Source organism: Mauremys reevesii, linkage group 6 (genome assembly GCF_016161935.1).
Source record: "Mauremys reevesii isolate NIE-2019 linkage group 6, ASM1616193v1, whole genome shotgun sequence".
Classification (NCBI taxonomy): Eukaryota; Metazoa; Chordata; order Testudines; family Geoemydidae; genus Mauremys; species Mauremys reevesii.
The window spans coordinates 111,145,926-111,159,874 of NC_052628.1; the positions used below are offsets into that span (position 1 = coordinate 111,145,926).

General features: G+C 38.9%; 1 long non-coding RNA gene across 4 annotated transcripts in view; it reads right to left on the reverse strand.

Annotated features, from left to right (window-relative positions):
- Positions 1-13,251, reverse strand: part of LOC120407467 — a 112,638-nt gene extending 99,387 nt beyond the window's left edge. For 2 of the 4 annotated variants that reach the window (XR_005599995.1, XR_005599993.1), the window contains exons 1-2: positions 13,194-13,251; positions 9,548-10,058 (exon numbers count right to left, since the gene is read on the reverse strand). This is a non-coding gene — a long non-coding RNA (uncharacterized LOC120407467). Of the gene's footprint in view, positions 1-9,547; positions 10,059-11,562; positions 11,613-12,803; positions 12,914-13,193 lie in introns of those variants that run through there. The other 2 variants (XR_005599994.1, XR_005599996.1) reach the window with 2 other exon arrangements.
- Positions 13,252-13,949: the final 698 nt, after the last annotated feature.

Below are 13,949 nucleotides of genomic sequence, written 5' to 3' on the forward strand. Positions count from 1 at the left end.
CTGACGATCCACATTCTTTCCTCTATTGCTCAATTCTTTAAATAAAATTTAAAATGCTATTATGGATGCTAGTTCACACAGTCCCATTCTTTCCCTTCTGTGTCTCTTATTGACTTGTAGAGTTTGCGTAACTATTTCACCCACTTACACAGATCATGTTCAGAATGAAAATCAACATGCAGTAAATGTTAAGGCTTTTTTGGCGGGGGAGGGTCTGTTTGTTTTGTTTTTAAATCCACTGTGTAATTATGCATCACTGATCACATACTTTTAAACCACACATTTGCACATGCACTCACAAATTTTGTGTAGTTCAGGGGGCAGTCAAAAAGGAGAAAGTTAAGTGTTTAAGACAACCCTGAACAATTAAAAGCATTCTTATATATTAAATAGTGTAAATGGTAGGTGATGCTGCCTCTACTCCCATCAGAAAATATATCACCTTAAATATATACTATGATTAAATTGGTCATTAATATTGATCCCCCCAAAAGCTGAACTCAAGTTTGCAAACTAAATTTTGAAGGAAATATGAGGGTTTGGATCTTTGCTGCAGGTCTCATAGCCCCAGAGGAGATGTATTGTAAAAAAAAATAAAAAAAAAATAATACATTTATGGAGATATCTTATCTCCTAGAACTGGAAAGGACCTTAAAAGGTCATTGAGTCCAGTCCCCTACCTTCAATAGCAGGACCAAGTACTGATTTTTGCCCCAGATCCCTAAGTGGCCCCCTTAGGAATTGAACTCACAACACTGGGTTTAACAGGCCAATGCTCAAACCACTGAGCTATCCCTCCCCCCATTGTGTAGTATATACACAAGCTATTTTGTAGACTGCAGCAATATTTACAGCACTCTAATAATTGTGAAATAATAAACTCCTCCATGTCAATGGGTTTCAAGAGACATGCTAAGTGAGGTAAACTAGCCCAAAGTTTTTCCCCAGTTTTTACTCAAGTTGTCATTTAACTTGAGCTGACACAGTGGTGATGGTAAATGCTAGTTTAGATACTTCACAAATGTTTAAGCCAGGACACAAACATGTGATGACTATCTAGACTAGTCCTTACTATTGTTAGTCAACTTTTGGTAACTGGCAATAAAATCAATTAAAAATTAGTGAAAACAGGACCACAAACTCTACTCTAGATAAATCAACTCCCAGTTTAGCTTGAAGACCATGCAGTTGAACTCTTCACATTGTAGAGAAGAGAGAGAAACTTTGCTTTCACTATAACCCCAAACTGACCATGTTGCTTATACTTGGGGCCAGATTTTCAGAGGTGCTCTACCTTTGTGAACTTCAGCTGGAGTTGTGGGTACTTTGCATCTGTGAAAAATTAGACTGTAGATGTCTCAAGGGTGACATCCACAAACAATGGCACCCAAAATGAATAGACCCTTGAAAATGCTGATCTCATTTTCTTGGAGAACGTCTATTAAATTTGAGTGGTATTGAATTAAAACTAATACACCCCCCCTCCCCAAGATTGTGAAGGGGTTCTCAAATTTTAAACATTCTGGCACTTCTCAGGATTTATCTGAAGTAAAGTTTATTTTAGAAGTTGCCTGTATACGGCCAGACTGTGCCACCCTTACTCCTGTTGAGCAGTACCTTATTTTGTGAATAGGTCTATTTGTTTCACTTGTACTAGGTATTATTCAGCATGTGTATTAGAATCTGACCTATAGTTACTGAACGGGTTCAATTAAAAGTAGATTTATGTCTTTATTTTTCAGAACTCCCCAGATCTTGTCCCATATGATTTTGAAAGCAAAGCTGAACTGTTTATAGGTCATTTACATATAATAGCACCAGTTGGCCAAAAACGGGCATCACAAACTTGCAAGAAAAAAAATAAATGGTTATACAAGAAATCATTAAAAAAATTGTGTAATTTATCAGAGTAACCGCCATTAGCATAAAGTCATAATAATCAATTTGTTTTGTCTAAAAAGATTGTTTAGTAATTCAGAAAGCTGTCATTGTTTTATAGATTATTCAGTGAAGTAGGACAGGTTTTCATTGAGCGTAATTACATAATAAATGTTTCCTGTGATACAAACCAGTCAGCTTCTTATAAAGTCAATAGATTGCACATTATCAAGCATTCGTCAGCCGTCTTTTTCATATTTGGGACACAATTATGAAACCTTATTACTTTGTATCTCCACCTATAAGGCAATGGAAATCTTGCAAAAAGACATTTGTTTACATTAGTAATATTTTAATTCTACAAATGTTATATCAAGCTATTTTAATTCTACAAATGTTATATTAAGCTGGGGTGTGTGCTTTTGGCCTGGCATTTCTTATTTTTCTGAAAGTTAAAAATCTGATGCTGCAAAAATTGAATTTCAAGTTAGTTTTATGGCCACCGAAGAACATTCAAAGAATGGATTTCATTTTTGTTAAGGTTTATTGTTGGCTAAAATGCAAAATTGCAATGTATCCTTTAGAACAAAAACTGTACAAGTATTTCTAACACACCTATCACCGCAGTTTCTGGTTAAGTGACCTTCCTTGGGAGCTACAGAAGTTAAATGTTCTAAATGAAGGACTTTGAAGGGATATCCAGGGTTACTCTAGCATTAGTTTAGCATGAAGCCAAGGCTCTGTACTTGAGGGTAACAAAGGATATACTGTTCTTGCAGAGAGCTTACAATAATGATGAAGCATGTTTTCTTTGGTGCGACTTTATTCTAAGATCGATAGAGCTATACGCTTCTTTACAACCAAACTGTCTTCATTCTGACAACCACATGGGCACCTCTGCTTGCTATGGTACAAGCAGCAATGCAACATGCACTGCTCTTCAGTGTTCTAAACCTGTGTTCCCCCTTATACCAAGAGAAGCCGATTTGTAGATTTTTGCCTGGCCTTCCATTGTGCCAGAAGTCAGTTATGTAATGAATGACCTTTTCATCATACAGTAACAATGAGACAAGACCATGAATGTGCACCTAATATGATGAAAGTATAACAACAATAGTGGAGGCAATACTATGGATACCTGAACAAGACAATCAATCACAAACTATCTTCTGCAAATCAGCTTCTATTTCCTGGAAGACATGTTAGCTACATTGTTGTAAAACAACAGAACATTTCCTTTCCACTAACTGGGATTACACCTCACTCTTTTGATCAGCCTATATTGCTTACCCATTTTTTTTTAAACAAGAATGGCTTCTTTGTGGTAGAGAGAGTCAAAATTTAACAACTGCTTCTCACATCACTGCTCCAAGCTTTGAACTCTATGACTTGGTCTCATCTTGAATCCTAGATTTCTCATGGCTTCAAAAGGCTTTAAAACTTCATAGTAAACTGCCACCTACACCATAAAATCATATATGCCATGCAGTTCTTCTCCATTAAACCTTAAATAGTTAAGTCCTCTTTTGACAGAGCATGTCCCATTGCTAGGATAACTGGTCTTTGTAGAAAATGTATCTGTTTTCCTTTCATTTAGTGAAACAGAAGAAAACTAGATGTGAACTTCTCCAGGAAGTATAGTTTAGGGTGTAGCCATGTGCCAAGTAGTTAAAGCCATCTGACAAAAAAAGCTTATGGTACATCATGTTTGTATTATCTGCTAGAAGATTTGATCTTTTCCAACAGTTCTTGTGGTGCTAGAAAGAAATCCAGGGCTTGTTTACCATACTTACAAATACATTTATCGATGAGACTTTGGAGGGTGCGGGAGGGGGTGGGGATCACAGCTGTTTCATGTACCATAACAGCAAGCAAACTTGGGTTGAAGCTGGAAGTGAGCATGATTTAATGAGAGTTGTGAGGATAAAAAGGCAGAGCACACGCTTCTGTGCAACACTCAGAAAATCCCATAGCTGTGGTTATGTTAGGGTAGCCATATCCTGCTGTTGAACCAGTTGCTTTTTTATTTAAATAGGGCCAGATGCTTCCCTTCTTCAGAAGAAAACTAATACAGAACGCTTCAGTCATCCCAGGCATGACATTCCCTTCCACACTATTCTTTGAGGAGTCCATGCTCCATTAAAGCAACACTCTTCTCACAACAGTGTACCCCCCTTTGCTTGTTTCAGTGGCATCATTCTTAATCTATGTTACGTGTGAGGAGAAGGAGGCTCTCCATGTGTAACATGGACTTAGTACTATTTAGCCAAGATTGTAAAACACCAGGAGATCCTTGGATAAAAGGTGCTGTGTAAATACAAGATCTTAGCACATTAACATCAACAGTAGCCAATAGTGCTAAACAGCATCAGCATGCGTGACCACTGATTTCAATTATTGTTACCAAAGGGGGAAAAACTGTCTTCAAAGGCAATAGACAAAACATGGATTTTTGGCTCTCTGCTTATATACAGTTACTGTAACCATGGCCAGAGCAGTGAACAGTTTGTTGCTAGTTGAGTAACACATTAAAGTTGGAGGCCAAATTTTGCCCTGAATTACATCCCATACAAACCCACTGGCTTCAGGGAGATCCCCTGGGGTGTAAATTATGGAAGAATTCAGCCCAGGGTGTTTTCTTCATATCAAGAAGTGGTGATCTCTGAAGAAGAGGGAAGTAAGAGGCCCTTCTTCCAAGAATTAGCTGAAAGGAAAATAAAAGATTTTTTTGGGCAGGGATAATATGGCAACATAGACAGATGTGGTGGCACAAATAAGAAATAAATGTGTACGATTAGCTGGATTGTTCACAGTACTAAGGACTATCTAATCTACCAGCAGTAAATGATAGGGCCAAATCCTGTGCATATTACTCACTTAAGCAGTCATGTTGGGTCAATTCCACTTACACTAGTCGGAATCTAGAGCAACTCTGGATTTACACCATTATTATAGAACAGAATTTCACCAGCTGACTTTAATAGTGAATGGGCAGAATAAAAATCAAATGCCATCACTAGTAATTTGTATTGTATTATATTAAGCAGTTGGGTACATTTTAATTTAAAGCATGTATACAGTTACTGCATGCCAATATTTTGCTTTTGTTGGTGTAACAAAGAAGTATTTCCAGTATCCTTTGCAAGCAACATTAGCTAACTGTCATTTTTGCGCATCAGAAGATAGTAGACAAAGTGCAATACCTCCTGCCACAAAGAACATATGGGATAAGGCTACTTTTGAGGTCAATAGTTGACAGCCAGATTATTCTTGAGATTGTAGATGACTGAGCTAAGGAAGAGTGCATCTTTGACAAAGCACTCCAATCAGATAGCAAGTCAGAAATTTATGAGGTAACGTGTAGATAACCATTTTGCCCTAATAGTTCAAAGATTAGAAAAGGGAGTCTGCTAGTGATCACCACCCTCCCCTTGTTGCACCTAGACTAGAAGTAATGTAAAAGTGTAGTGGAGTCTTTTAGAAGATAGACATAAAATGTCTCTTATTGAACATACAATTCCTTTAAGAAGTCATTGGGCCTGAAACTCCACTGACTTGCAGTCATTTACACTTGAGCAAAAGGAGTGTAAAAAAAGCCACCATTCAGATTTACATCCATAGGAAAGAAACCTAAATTAGCAAAGTTAAAGTTAAAATAGAAGTAAACAATTTATATAGTATATTGGCTCCTGAACCTTCCCCACATAAAACGGGCATGGCACCAAATAAACAAGACTTAGTAATATTTTTCAAAGGTGGCAAATATGAAGAAATACACTGAATCTAAAAAATACACATTTTCATGTAGCCAGGATAGTTACCATCTGTCATCTAAAGAAGTCATGAACTTGTTTATTTCACCTAGCCTTTGGGTGTTCAGCTGAAGTGAGTTTGATCAGCCACTTGGAACCAATCCTTCTCAGAAACACCATACAAACTATCTCACCAATTCCCCACCGACCCTCCTGTATGTAGAGACACATAGGGGTTTGGATGCACAGGAGTAAGATTGGTTGTGAGCAGCTAAATGTGAAGTATTAGAAAATCCTGCCAAAGGCAATCTCAGCATGTTTTGGACATGAGTCATTTGTGCGTGATGGAGAGTGATGTTAGAAGAGCCTAGTTACATTGAAACCATTACACTTTAGATTTCAAGAAAGTACTAACAGAATGAGACCCAGTTGTCGCAGTATTTTTGGATCTCTGCATCTTAGAACTGCAGAATTCAAAGCTTGATGACCAGGTCCCTCATATGAGAGGGGAAAAAAAATATCTGTTGCTGACCAGCTTTGCCCAAAACAAGATGGTTCAGTCTCACCTCCCACCCCTGTAACATCTCCTCAGCAATAAGAAAGGGAAAATGTAACAGGTAGTTTTTCCCTCTGGAAGAGAAAAACACCACAAGGAGCAGTCAACAACAAAATGTCCACTATAGGAAGAACTGGTCTTGGTGCAAGCTAACTGGTGGGTGCAAGCTAACTTCAGAACCATCCCAGAGTGGGTCATTATTGGTAGTCCAGCTCCCCCTTATCTGGAGGGCAGCTTTCCTCTATATGCTCCACAGCTGCCAGTTGGCAGTCTTTGCCAACTTTGGGGAACCTGGACTTTAACTAAAAAAAGTGAACAGTGGATGTCAGCTATACTCATTCAGAACAACTCCAAGGTAATGCAATGAAACTTGAATTGCCTTGGATTCTGGTTATTAGGTCCATATTATAATACTCACTGCACAGTGATTGCTTGAAATCTTTCAGAAATTTGCACTGATGTTTTATTTCAGGGTGAAGATGCACATTTAATTAATTCTGGTTTCCCTAAGAGATATTTTGGCATGCATCTTCCCTTCACATGGTGCTCTGATACATTTTCAGAGCATGTATTTGTCAGTTCAATGTGCCTACCATTGCTATGTATAAGGTTTTAAAATTATAAAAACTCAGTACAAACTGAAATATGGAAGACTAGCTAATTTGCAGATCAGTGCTGTATCTCAAGTCATCAGTAGCTTATAACTGTAAAAAGCTACCAAATCAGATTAATAAAATAATTAAAATTTGATACGTTAACTTTTTTCCCCCAGAGTCTTTACAATGTCATTAGGTAATTTCCACTTAAGTGCATTTTCCAGTTTTCAAAATCCTCATGCTGGGTAAAGTGACTGTTATTGTTAATACAATACAGAAGCTTAAGTCACTGCTTCAGACTCTTCGAGTTGAGGAACCTGGGTGTATTGTTGCTAATGCTGTATTCTGTATTCAAATCATGAATGTGTGCTGTTCACAAGAAAACAAAAATGCATAGATCAAGATCTCCATAGAACTGGACATAGTCATAACTAGCAAGCTGTCAGAGAAGATGGATCAACCTGAATTCAAGTGGCCTTGTTTTCAAACCAAAGCAGAAAGTGATAAAAATAAATAAATACAAATGAGAAAAGTAAAATAGGAGTGGAATCAAGTACTCTTCCCTCAGATTTATATTGGATAGAGAAAACTCAGGAGTCTGTTATATTTCCTACAGTTTAAAAATGTCACATGCACACACAGTACTCGGGGCTAACTGGTTTAGTTTATGCATACTTCCAATTTATGGATAAATTATGTCTGAGAGTAGTGTACGAAGGGAACATCACATGCACCTTGACAGCAGCGCGGGGAGGCACGAAGCCTGTGGAAGTCAATGCTTCTAGGGGTGCCTCTTGACCATAAACAGGAGCCGGACATCTTGCTAAAGATATAGGAAAGATGTAACCTGCTCTAGCTCATCTGTCCCACTGTGGATAGCTGGTAGCATGTGGCTGTGAGAAGAGGCTTGGAAAGCTTCCTCAGCTCCGATATTTGCCTTCAAGTGACAATTAGTACACTGGGCAGCACTAGATTATCCTTACCATTAGTTAGTGCACCTAACGCATGATGGCTGCCTCCAGAGCAGGTTTGCTGAGAAGGTAGGAGAGGGCTCTTCCAGTGCCGTCTACTTCCTCAAGAGCACCAGCCTGGGGCCAGCTATAAATTGGCTGTCTGAGACCAGATCCTCAGCTGGTGTAAATTGACATAGCTGGGTTGAAATCAATGGACTCACACCAATTTACACAAGCTGACAATTAGCCCCCTAGCATTTGGATGACACGAGAGAGAGTTTTTGCAACTGGCAATTAAGCTTTAATACATTAGACTTGATTCTCTCCCTCAGTAAAAACATAATGCTCTCATTGTTAAAAAGTCCCATGCACGTGCACTGACTAAATCAATATTCTAAAAGGATATATTCTCCAGACAGTGGGGGCTAAGTTTTCAAAGAAATGCAGCTGACATATTGCAGAAAATGGGAAATTGTGAATGCAGTTGGGAGAATAAGTGCATTCATGCCAACCTGAACATTTTTGAAAGGTAAGGAGTTGAGAACACAAGATCTAGTGTGTGCCTAAACAAGACACACTCCAATAAGTAGTCAGGCCTGGTAAAAGGCCATGTGTTTAAGTGTGAGAGTGCATTGTCAGCATATTGAGAAGCACAATGTGGCAGATCATATTTAAAATACTCACGAATTATTGAAGAATGCTTTGTAATGTTTTACTCCCCATTCCCTGTAAATCAAATTACTAAAAGGATGTATTTGGTTGGGAACATATTTGATGCTTATTATTTTGCTTTCTTCCATTTGAACTTAAATTGTGCACGTGTCTAGCACAACACTCCCCCCACCCACTAACCATTGAAAAATACATGAAACAAAGTTAAGTACAAATCAACAATGAAAATCATGTCTAGTAAACAGTTGTGATAAAAACACTAATCTCTATATTTCATTTACTTACACATATAATATTCAGTCAAATAACTTAATCACTTATTGGAAAGCAATCCCCAATTCAATTTATATCTCAGAGTGCAACTCATGAAAAGGCTGACAAATTTTTCTAAATACATCCCACTGATCTTATACATTCTCATCTTACAATATTGTGACAAAATAAGTGTAGCTTGTCTGATATTAATTTTACCTGTTGTATAAGTATTACCAGTGATTTGAACACTTCAGTTTATAAATAATTACTGTATGCACTGGAACATAAGTTGTTCTGCTGGTTTGCAGTACATGAAAAAAGCCATTTTCCTTTGCCTGGGAATGAAGAAATCAATACTCCAATAAGCATCTATGCACAGATTCCAAGACATCACTCTATTCACTCTTCGATCACAAATATCACTGTTAGAGCAAAATATTGGCTGGCAGTGGAGAACACCCACTGTTAAATAGACAGGGGGAAAACCCAAGAATTTAGCATAAAGCAGTATATGGAGAGAGGGCACAATGTTTTATGAAGGCTAAGGTGATCACATTGATTGTATAGCATGAAATGAATTTTATTATCCTGTATTCATTCAGAATAACATCCTTCCAACAATGGTGTATGGCGCCAGATGTATTTACCAGGCCAAATCCAGGTCCCACTGAAGTAAATGGGATTATTGCCACTGGCTTCAATAGGACTAGGATTTCACAGTTCATGATAGATAAAAGGATTATACCTAGAGGGTTTCTCCAACACAGGAGAATGCTGCCTGCTAAAGACACGGGTTTCGGTTGCAGACTAGACTAGACTCAGAAAGATGTATAGACTATACCCCTAATTACTAAGAAGGGCTTGCTTATATTTAAAGCTTCTTACCCTGTTTTAGGGTGCAAGTTCTCCATTTCACCTCCTGAGACGTGATCTTTGAAAAGTAGGGTTGCCCCACTGATGATGGGAGAACATTTGAATGTTGTGTAGAACTACGCGATCTTTTCACACCCTCACATCCATAACTCTGGTCATTTGTGAGGAGTCCCTTTTATCACCAAGGTTTTTCTGTGTTGCTGACCCACGTGTTCTTTTCTGTTCATCAAAAGTTGTTCCCTATTCCAGAATTCAACCAAGAGTGCTTAGCTTTTCCTTTGAAATAGCAGGAACTTATTTTTGCCTACAAACTCCCATTCCTTTATTTTTAACACATGTTCCAGGACCCAGAGCCATCTGTCTTCCAATTTGTTTAAAAGAGGTGAAGTCATCATCAGGCTTTTCTTACCAGTTGCTTGTTTGTTTATCTGTATTTTAAAATAGCAGGCAGCTCTGGCATCCACTCATAGAACTGTTCCAGTAACGACTCTTCTCAAAGGTTGTGCCACTAGAATTACCCCATCTGCAAAACAGGAGTTTAAATTGCACAGTTTTAACATTTCTTGTATTACTCATAGTGTCCATTGTTATTTGTCAACCCAGAGGTATAACATTCTTTCAGAAACCCTTTAAACATCTTAGATAGTTATTCTAAACTGTAGTATTAGCTTTAAGACTCAGTCAACTCCTTAACATTCTCCTTAATATTCCTATTTTGGGGTTGTCTTGTGTGGGAAACCAGAGGGTTTCTCTTCCTAAACTTGCCTCCCACTAGAAGCCCCAAGGTGTTTCTTGAGCAATCTAGGACAAAGAAGAAAAAAGAACATATCTCAGAGGGAGAGGCAGGCAGACTGGCTGGCTGAGACTCAATGTTGTCTTAGAAGTTTGAGCTTGCCAAACTCAAACCTCCATGCACACCTGAATGGGATTCATAGCTCCCAAGTGCCTACAAAGCAAACACACCTGGGATTGAGTTGTATTCACTCAGTGAGCCAAACCTTCAAGTGTTTTCACACACGAGCCTGCACTTGCTATTCATTTTAATCAGTCTCAAAAAGCCTATTATTTACTCAGAGAAGAGAAGAATGAAGCTGCTGCAAACAGTAGGAAAGATCACGTATGTTAGTGAGCAAGAGGATGCATTATCAATATGCAATAGTGAGCATTTTCACACATAGTTGCCTCTTACAGTAGCTTGATTTTCAAAACTGCAGTTTGGTTGGTTGGGCCTTTTTGATGATGGCACCTTTTTCAATTATTAAAAGTCCCTACAGACCACAGGAGTGACCTCCCCAGCTTTCACCTCACTGCATCTCATGTAAAGAATAAATTATTATACACTTGCTGAAAAAGATGTGAGAGAAAGGAAATGGGTACTCCCTACAACCCAATTTTTTACAATCAGGTCTCATGGCCATACTGTGCTGAGCATGGTAAATAAGGACAAGATGGTCCCTACCGCAAAGGAATTTACAATCTAAGTGGGCAAAATTCTACCCTGAAATATATAGAATGCATTTTATTGATTAAGTCTTCAGTTCTCATCACAGCTAGCCAATGGGTGTTGTGCATGTATTTGCAAGGGCAGAATTTGGCTCACCCTTTAATGCTATCCTCCTCAGGAATTCCTGTTTATTTCCCACTTCTCCCAGACTTCCTACCAGTCTATCTTGGTGTTTAAATTTCAATTTTTAAAAATACAAAAAAATTAAGGGCAATGATGTTCCAGTTGTTTTAAGTGTGAATCCAAAAAACACAATGTCAGCAGAACCTGCCATCTCAGAACAACTGAGCACACAGGCAAATGGTCGTACATCGAAGAAAGGGACTGGGAATGAACAATTGCTCCTATGAGCAGAACCTTTGTAATAAGAAAAGTAAAAGTTGAAAACCTCTTGGACGCCAGTGAAGAACTAGTTGATGTAACAGGACAAAGATAGAAAAAGGTTCCAGAGTAAGAATGCAAGAAGCCTTGCCAGGAAAGGGCAAAAAAAACCCCAAACTATAAATATTTTTAAAGTAATTACCACCAAAAAAGAGTCTTTAAAACACAGCAGAAAAGGCGTCATTACTAGATTTTTCTTCCACGCACAGAGAGATCTTTTCTCTTAAAAAAACAAAAACAAAAACAAAAACAAACAAACAAACAAAAAAAGATTTCAGAAATATTTTTAAAAGTTTTCAAAGATTTATAACCAAAATGGAAAAATGGGAGATAACTCTCAATCTTTGATAATTTTACACAACCTGCTACAGTGTTATGCTAAAGAGAACAGCATTCACATGGCAGAATGACCAGGAAAGTCTGCCTTTTTTAAATAAAGTTCAGAAACTTAGGTAAAGTAAACTTATCACAAGGATGTTTTCCAGGCTGTGGTTTGCAAATATGCTCACATACAGAGCTGGTTGAAGTTTTTCCAAAGACTTCTATCCTCAGAAACTGGCTCCCTAACCCCTCCAAAAGAGTAACCAAATTCAGTCTTTGTTTGTTTGTTTTTTTCCCATACCTTTATGTTCATTTTTTAATCCAAAAAGTCTGTACTGATTTTTTGTTTAGCAAAAAGAGGTTTTCGGGGAAAAAATAGCCATTTTGATAAAAAGTTTTAATAGATTTTTTAAAAAGATTTAAAAAAAAATTAGTCTGTGTCCAACACTTTGAAATGAAATGAAAACAACCTGGCAAAATTAGGTTTTTCTTGATTTACCAGTCCTACTCAAATAGTATTATACATAGGCAGCTCATCCACATGGCCATTTGGTGTCTGCAAGCAAGCCAAGGTTTGTCACACACACTAACTCATTGTACAGACATTGCTTCAGCTCCTTTCCTGGTGACAGCTTCCCATTTTTGTATCCTCTACCTGTTCACTAATTCCTTCTCCTCTACATCTTTCCTTAACCCTTACCCGTAACGTTATCTATTTCTCCCAGTGCCCCATCTCCTCTCTGTTGCCTGTTTATTCTCCCATCCTCATTCCAGAACCCTTTCCCTCTGGCTTCTAGCATCTACCACTTCTCCACAAGACCCTCTTTCACATGTTTTCTTTATTCTATTTTCCTCTTGCCCTCAGCCCTTACTGGAACCTCTCTCTCTCTCACGCTCTTTCCCCATTTCTTTCTGATACTCTTACAGTCTCAGCAATCCCTTCATCCATCCAGCTTTTTCCCCACGTCTATCCTCAGCTTCCCAGCCCCAGCAGTCCTCTGTCTGCAATCTGTCCTCCCATTCCCCTGCTACTAAAATCAATTCTGTTCCTCTCCAACTCACCTACTGTTACAGGAATGCTCTTTACATGCAGTTCTTAGTGTTAGCATGGGATTTTTTTTTCTCTCCATCCAAACAGGAGGCTCTCAAACTCAACAGCTGGGAGCAATTTCCCAGAGCAGGGATGAGTGCTTATGTGTTGAGAGGAAAGCAATCCTATAATAAACATTTCTCTGCCTGGGCCTACACAGAGTCAATAGTTCACCTATCCTGTTTCCCTTGTTAGGTCCTGGGGTTCTCCTTGGCCAGCAAAAGGAGCACCCCCAAGCAGGTCTCCCACTTGCCACAAGGAGTCAGCTAGTAGCCTGTGGAGCTCTGCTGAGAAGCTTCAACAAGGGCAAGACAGAGCAGGTGCAGGAGTGTGTTTGTCCTGCTCCTGCAGGCAGCACTTACAGAATGTTCCAGAGGCCATGAGGTAAATAAGGAGAGACGTGGTGAGACAGCGGTGGTCTAGGTCGCTGGTGCAAATCTGCCCTGCAACAGCAGTAAATAAAAATTCTTACAACTGGGGGCTGTTTGCTGGATTATGTGAAATTAATTGGTAATTTCAGTCTAATGCCTCATTGTTGGGGCAAGGTGGGAGGATTTTTTTTCATCAAACAGTGCCTCCTCCCCTCCCCCTTCATCTCAAGAGAAGGAATTTGAAGCTCTTCTACTTTTTATAAATAATTAATGAGCAGTTGGAGTAGGGACTTGAATCTCCCACATCCTAGGTGAGTGCTCTTAACACCTACGGTGCTGTTCTCACTCTCCTTCCTGGTCTAATGACTATCCAATGTCATTGTGAAGGGTATGCAGTTTCACCATGAATGAACAGGGTGGGCCATGAAAAAACAACCACCACCCAAAATCACAAGAAAGATCTTGCAGCCTTAGCTATGCTGTGGGTGACCCGTGTTCCAGTTCCTGCCCCAATAACTATTTAATGCTTTATAAAAAGTGGAATATCTTAAAGAAGAGAGATTGACAAAGGTCCCACATCCGAATAGCCCAGTGGCTATGATGACCTCCCCACACCCCCATGCTGCAGGAGACTCAAATATCTTCTCCACATCAGGCAAAGGGAGGAAACTGATCCCAAGTCTCCCACATCCCAGGTGAATGTGCACTGGGTTAAAAGTTATAAGGTGAGTCTGCGCCTCAGCTGGC